Source organism: Ranitomeya imitator, chromosome 4 (genome assembly GCF_032444005.1).
Source record: "Ranitomeya imitator isolate aRanImi1 chromosome 4, aRanImi1.pri, whole genome shotgun sequence".
NCBI classification, from domain to species: domain Eukaryota; kingdom Metazoa; phylum Chordata; class Amphibia; order Anura; family Dendrobatidae; genus Ranitomeya; species Ranitomeya imitator.
Genome location: NC_091285.1, coordinates 210,848,567 through 210,856,868, shown reverse-complemented (window position 1 = coordinate 210,856,868; position 8,302 = coordinate 210,848,567).

Here is an 8,302-nt window from a genome sequence, read left to right as displayed (position 1 = left end):
AGGTAAGCGTTCACGGGTCCATGTGGAGGTATACTGACGGCTCCTGCAGCACTGATTCAGAGGAACTGGACTATGAGGAGGAGTCAATGTGTACAGACTGGATTCCTGCAATCCTTGGAGTTGGCAGAACACGTACAGCGCCACTCTCAAGATCTGTACGCGGCTCCACATTTACCCAATGGGCAGTGAGGGAAAGGTATCTTCCCTGTCCATGGTTACTGATCCACGCATCGGTGGTGAGGTGGACCTTGCTACTGACGGCATTTAGTAGCGCATGTTAAATTTTTCCCTCCACATGCTTTTGCAAGGCAGGGATGGCTTGCATGCTGAAATAAAAGCGGCTGGGCACATTGTATTGTGGGACTGCCAATGCCATGAAGTTACGGAAGGTGTCAGTCTACACCAGCCTGAATGAGAGCATTTCAAGGGACAGTAGTTTTGCAATGCGAGCATTCAGAGCCTGTGCTCTGGGGTGGTTTGCAGAGTATGGGCGCCTTTTCTCCCATGCCTGTGCTACCGATGGCTGTAGACTGGCCTGGGAGTGTGAGGATGACAGGGAACATGGTGCTGTGAGTGGAATTACACTGTGTCTCTGTACAACAGTGCCAGAGGTTCTTCCATGGCGATCCTGTGAGGAAGCCGAACCAGCTGTGTGTGAGCTGGAGGAAGAGGCTACAACACGAGCTGAAGAGGTGGTAGGTGGCGCTGTAGGTTGGCCTAGGTCTTCAGTGTGTCTTTGTAACTCCACCACGTGCTTGGTCCACACATGTTTCCACATATTTGTGGTATTGAGGTTGCTGACACTTTTCCCTCTTTTCACTTTCTGATTACACAGCTTGCATTTGACAAAGCAAATGTCATCTGCAACTGTGTCAAAAAGGACCAGGCACTGCAAGTCTTGGGAGTGCCCGTTTTGGGTTTTGGAAGAGGCATGCTCCTAATGGGTGCCAAAGTGAAGGCTACAGGCAACCCAGTCTGCCCCCTCCCTCTCCCTCCTTTTTGGGCTGTTCGGGGAATCTCTTCCTCAGAGCTGCTCCCACCACCTTCCTGTACCTCACGCCATGATTGGTTAAGGACCTCATCATCTACACTACCCTCTTCCAACAACTGGTTCTCCTGGGCAGTCTCGGCAGCACAGTACGCACCAGAAAGTGGCACCTGAGTCTCATCATCAGATGCGTACTGAGGTGTGCTGACCGTAGGCCCACCTGCCTCTTCAGATTCAGAGACACAAAGCAGTTGCGCATCACTGCATACTGCCTTTTCTTCAATTTCTCAAATGCTGCTTGGCTGGCCCCCTCTTTCCAAGCCAAGAGATTCAGAGAACAGAAGTAGAGATGGCTCCTGTCCAGGGCTCTCTGACTGCCTGGGCAATTTGGCAGGTGGTGAAGAGACAGATGGGTGTTCTTCAATGCTCTGGACCTGAGAGGATGTGGCACTAATTGAAGTTGATGCGTTAAGGTACTGTCACACTAGACGATATCGCTAGCGATCCGTGACGTTGCAGCGTCCTCGCTAGCGATATCGTCCAGTGTGACAGGCAGCAGCGATCAGGCCCCTGCTGGGAGATCGCTGGTCGGGGAAGAAAGTCCAGAACTTTATTTCGTCGCTGGACTCCCCGTAGACATCGCTGAATCGGCGTGTGTGACACCGATTCAGCGATGTCTTCACTGGTAACCAGGGTAAACATCGGGTAACTAAGCGCAGGGCCGCGCTTAGTAACCCGATGTTTACCCTGGTTACCAGCGTAAAAAAACAAACAGTACATACTTACATTCAGCTGTCTGTCCCTTGCCGTCTGGTTCCTGCACTGACTGCTGGTAAAGTGAAAGCAGAGCACAGCCACAGCGGTGAGTCACCGCTGTGTGACTCACCGCTGTGCTGTGCTTTCACTTTCACTTTACGGCCAGCAGTCAGTGCAGGAACAAGACGGCAAGGGACAGACAGCTGAATGTAAGTATGTACTGTTTGTTTTTTTACGCTGGTAACCAGGGTAAACATCGGGTTACTAAGCGCGGCCCTGCGCTTAGTTACCCGATGTTTACCCTGGTTACCGGGGACCTCGGGATCGTTGGTCGCTGGAGAGCTGTCTGTGTGACAGCTCTCCAGCGACCAAACAGCGACGCTGCAGCGATCCGGATCGTTGTCGGTATCGCTGCAGCGTCGCTAAGTGTGACGGTACCTTTAGCTGCCATCCATCCAACAATGGCTTCAATTTGTTCGTCCCGCAGCAGTGGGGTACGGCGAGCTCATACAAAGCTGCTCATAAAGGACTGTTCCCTGGTAAAACTGGGGGATGCTGAGTCACTGGTGCCCACAGTAGGCACAGAATCCCCACGACCACGTGCCTTACTCCCTGCCTTCTTCATCTTGGTAGACTGATAAAGATAGGCAGAAAAGTACTAAGGGCTTAAGCCGGGTTCACATTGCATTAGTGCAGTCCGTTCAACGCATATGTTAAGCGGACTGCATTAATGCAAGTGCTGAAAAAGCTCACGTTTATGCGATCGCGCTAGCGCAGATGCTCTATCTGTGCTAGTGGTGACGGACCCGAAAACGCTGCAGACTGCGTCCGTGGGTCCGTCACAGAATGACGGCACTGCTAACGCATGCCGATTGTGACATGCATTAGCGATGCGCTACATAATGGCAGTTAATGGGTGTGCTAACGCATCCGTTACATAGGGTTAGTGCCGCTATGTAATGGATGCTGTCAGCGCATTGCCATTAACGCAATGTCAACCCGGCCTTAGTGTGCTTATTCCTGAACAGCTGCTAACAGGTATAAGAAACACTAATTTTATAAAGTGTGGACTAGACTTTAATATGAGCTAATGTGGCCTACACAACTGTAAAGTGCAGTGTTTGGTGAATTTTATTAACTTTTTGTTTTTTTTCCCCAAAAAGACACTGGATGTGCCCAAAGATGTAAAACTGATAGTATCACAAACTTTTTGTAGCTATTACAATGCAGGAAGGTAACCAACAATGTAATAGATGAGGCTCCAAAAATAGGCCAATACTAATCTGGCTGGGGCTGCAGGGCACAAGGCTGCAGAAAGGCGCCTCTATCTACTCCTATATAGTGTTTGCACGCCATCTAGCTGGATACGGATGGAACCACACTAATAGGAGAAATCAGGAAAAATGTGCAGCAGCACTAATGCAAAAAAGGACAATGTAACAGTATGAGGCAGTGATGCACGCTGAGCAGACTACAACCAGATGTGGCTGCAGAACAGCCTACAGTGTGAGCTGCACTCACACACAGAGACCTCGCAGACAGCCGTGAACAGCACTGCAAGGCTGCAGAAAAGCTCCTCTATCTACTCTTATATAGTATTTGCACGCAATCTAGCTGGATACGGATGGAAACACACTAATAAGAGAAATCAGAAAAAATGTGCCGCAGCACTAATGCAAAAAAGGACAATGTAACAGTATGAGGCAGTGACGCACGCTGAGCGGACTACAACCAGATGTGGCTGCAGAATAGACTATAGTGTGAGCTGCACTCACACACAGACCTTGCAGACAGCAGTGAACAGGGCTGCACGGCAAAAAAAAAGCTTCTCACACAGTGGTTGCTAAAGTAGCCTGGGTAAAGCATAATGAAGCTAATCTCTGTCTCAAACTGTCCCTCAGTCAGAACAGCAGCGTCCTGCCCCTACTGAATTCACAGCAGAGTGAACCCAAAATGGCGGCGGCGGCTTTTATAGTGCACCATGACATTATTTCAGCAGCCAATCACAGCCATGCCAGTAGTTACATGCCTACCATGCAGAACAGGATGTGACCACACTTCTTAGGATTCATCATTGGCTGAATTAAATCAAACTGGCTCATTGCATTATGGGAACTTCCGATTCCAGTATTCGATATTGTAAAAGTATCGGAACTCAGTATCGGAACTCCAATACCGAGAATATCGGCCGATACCCGATATTGCAGGATCGGAATGCTCAACACTACTGACAATACAAAGGTGACATCAACCCCACAAATATTAACCCAGCTTGCCGCCACTACAGGGCAAGTGGGAAGAGCCGGGCAAAGCATCAGAATTGGCGCATCTAATAGCAGACGGCAGCTGACCAGAAGAGGCGCATCTATTTTTAGGCTGGGGGGACCAATATCCATGGCCCCTTACCAGCCTGAGAATACCAGCCCCAGCTGTCTGCTTTAGCAAGGCTGGTTGTCAAAAAATGGGGGAGACCCCATGCCGTTTTAATTATTTAAATAATTAATACATTATGGGGACCCCCTCTATTCTTGATAACCAGCCTTGTTGAAGCTGACAACTGAGGGCTGCAGCCCCCAGCTGTGAATTTTGCCTGGCTGGTTATCAAAAATACCAGGGAACCCACGCCTTTTTTTAAAATTATTCTTATTATTATTTCATGCTGTTTTTTGACAGTGTGGGAACCCTGGCTCATTGACCGGCGGGGATGATTTCACGGCTGATCAGAAGTGGTGTTTGCATGGCAAACACTGGATGTTTGGGCCCCCCATTCAACTGAATGGGTTCTGGGTACCGTTCTGGTATGCGAATCCAATCTTTTTGTAACTGTTCGGCAGAACCCGTTGGACCCGAACATCCAAGTGTTCGCCCATTTTTCTAGCTCTAAGCCATAATTATCAATATTAACAGAAATAATCAATTGAAATAGATCACTCTGTTTGTAATGACTCTATATACGAGTTTCACTTTTTGTATTGAAGAACTGAAATAAATTAACTTTTTCATGATATTCTAATTTTATGAGAAGCACCTGTAAATGTGTTGAGGCGGTAGGCGATTCATATGTTGGCAAGGCTTAGTGATCAACAGAGAGCAGTAAATTCCAGCTTCTCAATGCCTGTCAGAGTAACACTCAGCTCACACACATAACAACTGCCGAGTGGGTGTGGATTGATCACATTTCTGAGGTTCTTCAAAACTTTGAGTACTGCACCAAGATGGTGAGCGCTGATGACGCTATTGTCATCGTAACCATCCCACTGCTCTATTAAAACGTTCACTGCAGAATCTCAAAGAGGAAGCTTTGAATGTCGAGCAGGTGGCTATGGAGCAAAATTTTACAGTGGCTGATACCACACAGCCAAGCCTCACACAATATTCTCAAGCCACATTGGGTGATGACGGGGAACACGAGGAGGATGAGCCAGAACAGGAGTTTTTGGTCTGCACTACAGAGGAGACTCCCAATCTCAGCATAGATGGCTGGAGAAGGAGGTTATGTGTTAGGAGGAGAGGATGGTTAGAGTTCTTACTGGTGAGAACACTGAACGTTTGACTCTTTGTAGTCTGCAACACATGGCAGAGTTCATGTCTAGATGCCTTTCCCAAGACCCTTGTGTTAAACACATTTTGTCCAACATGAAATACTGGCTGTGTGCACCATTCTTGACCCTCTGTACAAGGAGAAATATGCTTCTCTCATATTGGAGGCAGACGTGCCATTTTCAGTGCATGCCAGAGGACCATTGTAGAAGACTTGCTAAAACGATTACCCTCAGACAACAGTTTTGGCAGAGGTACCAGCTTTTTTCACCCACAAGGCTCACCGGGGAGGGCCATGCACACCAAGTGCAATTCAGAAGAAGTAAATGTCCACCAACTGACACATTTTCGTGAGACTGTCACATCATCAAGGGCTATCTGTGGGTGTAACTATGATGAGGAGGGAGAAGTTGACCAAGATGGTGAAGGACTACTTAAGTGACCATACCAGCTTCCTTCCTTATTCTTCTTTGCCCTTTAACTATTGGTTGTCCAAGCTCCGCAATTGGCCCAACCTCTCCTTCTACACCTTGGAGGTGTTGCTGTGCCCTGCTGCAAGTGTTGTCTGAGTGGGTTTTTACCTTACCATCCAAACCCATTTTGTTCATGATATCACCTCCTCCTCCTGTAACAAGTACTTAGTGGTCATGTACAGTACAGACCAAAAGTTTGGACACACCTCATTTAAAGATTTTTCTGTATTTTCATGACTATGAAAATTGTACATTCGCACTGAAGGCATCAAAACTATGAATTAACACATGTGGAATTATATACTTAACAAAAAAGTGTGAAACAACTGAAAATATGTCTTGTGTTCTAAATTCTTCAAAATAGCCACCTTTTGCTTTGATTACTGCTTTGCACACTCTTGGCATTCTCTTGATGAGCTTCAAGAGGAAGTCACCGGAAATGGTCTTCCAACAATCTTGAAGGAGTTCCCAGAGATGCTTAGCACTTGTTGGCTCTATTGCCTTCACTCTGTGGTCCAGCTCACCCCAAATCATCTCGATTGGGTTCAGGTCTGGCGTAGCACCCCATCACTCTTCTTCAAATAGCCCTTACAAAGCCTGGAGGTGTGTTTGGGGTCATTGTCCTGTTGAAAAATAAATGATGGTCCAACTAATCGCAAACCGGATGGAATAGCATGCCGCAGCAAGATGCTGTGGTAGCCATGCTGGTTCAGTATGCCTTCAATTTTGAATGAATCCCCAACAGTGTCACCAGCAAAGCACCCCACCATCACACCTCTTCCTCCATGCTTCACGGTCGGAACAAGGCATGTAGAGTCCATCCGTTCACCTTTTCTGCGTCGCACAAAGACATGATGGTTGGAACCAAAGATCTAAAATTTGGACTCATCAGACCAAAGCACAGTTTTCCACTGGTCTAATGTCCATTCCTTGTATTCTTTAGCCCAAACAAGTCTCTTCTGCTTGTTGCCTGTCGTTGCCTGTCCTTAGTAGTGGTTTCTTAGCAGCTATTTTACCATGAAGGCCTGCCGCAAAAAGTCTCCTCTTAACAGTTGTAGAGATGTGTCTGCTGCTAGAACTCTGTGTGGCATTGACCTGGTCTCTTATGTGAGCTGCTGCTAACCTGCAATTTCTGAGGCTGGTGACTCGGATACACTTATCCTCAGAAGCAGAGGTGACTCTTGGTCTTCCTTTGCTGGGGCGGTCCTCATGTGAGCCAGTTTCTTTGTAGCGCTTGATGGTTTTTGCAACTGCACTTGGGGACACTTTCAAAATTTTCCCAATTTTTCAGACTGACTGACCTTCATTTCTTAAAGTAACGATGGCCACTTGTTTTTCTTTATTTAGCTGCTTTTTTCTTGCCATAATACAAATTCTAACAGTCTATTCAGTAGGACTATCAGCTGTGTATCCACCAGACTCCTGCACAACAAAACTGATGGTCCCAATCACACTTATTAAATCTGACAGGGCACACCTGTGAAGTGAAAACCATTTCCGATGACTACCTCTTGAAGCTCATCAAGAGAATGCCAAGAGTGTGCAAAGCAGTCATCAAAGCAAAAGGTGGCTACTTTGAAGAACCTAGAATATAAGACATAATTTCAGTTGTTTCACACTTTTTTGTTAAGTATATAATTCCACATGTGTTAATTCATAATTTTGATGCCTTCAGTGAGAATGTACAATTTTTATAGTAATGAAAATACAGAAAAATCTTTAAATGAGGTGTGTCCAAACTTTTGGTCTGTACTGTATGTATACTCCACGTGGCTAATGTTTTGTACTTTGTGAAAACTTGGCACATTGTGCAATGGTGAAACTTGTACTCCCTATCTATTCCCTTGCTGACATACTCTGACAGCGGAGTAAGGCCGGAGTCACACATGTGAGAAACACATCTGTGTCTCGCATGTGAAAACCAAGCTCTGGCGCCGGCACTCCAGTGCGGAATGCGGCCGCATAGCAACACATGCAGCTGGGAGCAGAGCACGGACGTGTTTCTCGCATGTGTGACTCCGGCCTAATAAAGATTATTGCGGCTGCTAAATTTTCACGTACGATTATCTGTACCCAGATTGCGCCAGTTGCACAACTGCTAGATAAAGATACGCTATTTTTTAAACCAATAGAAAATTATGATTTTTGTTTCAATCGTCTTGCTGACACTCTAAATGCAGAGTAATGAAGATTATTGCCACTGCTAAATTGTCACATATAAATATCTATACCCAGAGTGCGCCAGTCGAACAACTGCTAGACTAATATTAGGTATTTTATGTGAAAAATAGCAGAGAGCTGCAGTATGTAAGTCCAATGGTCACAACCACCCACCATCCCTCCCTCCTATTAAATATCTCCCTACTAAATCCCCCTCAGGAGCTTACTCAGGAGAAATTGTGTAACATATTTTGTGGTCTGTTTTATCCTATTACCCCTTTTGAAAATTGAAAACTTGGGCCAAAATAACATTTTAGCGGGGGAAGAAATGGTAATTTTCCATTGGCTCAGCCCACTGTTCCACAATTCTGTGACTCGCTTGAGA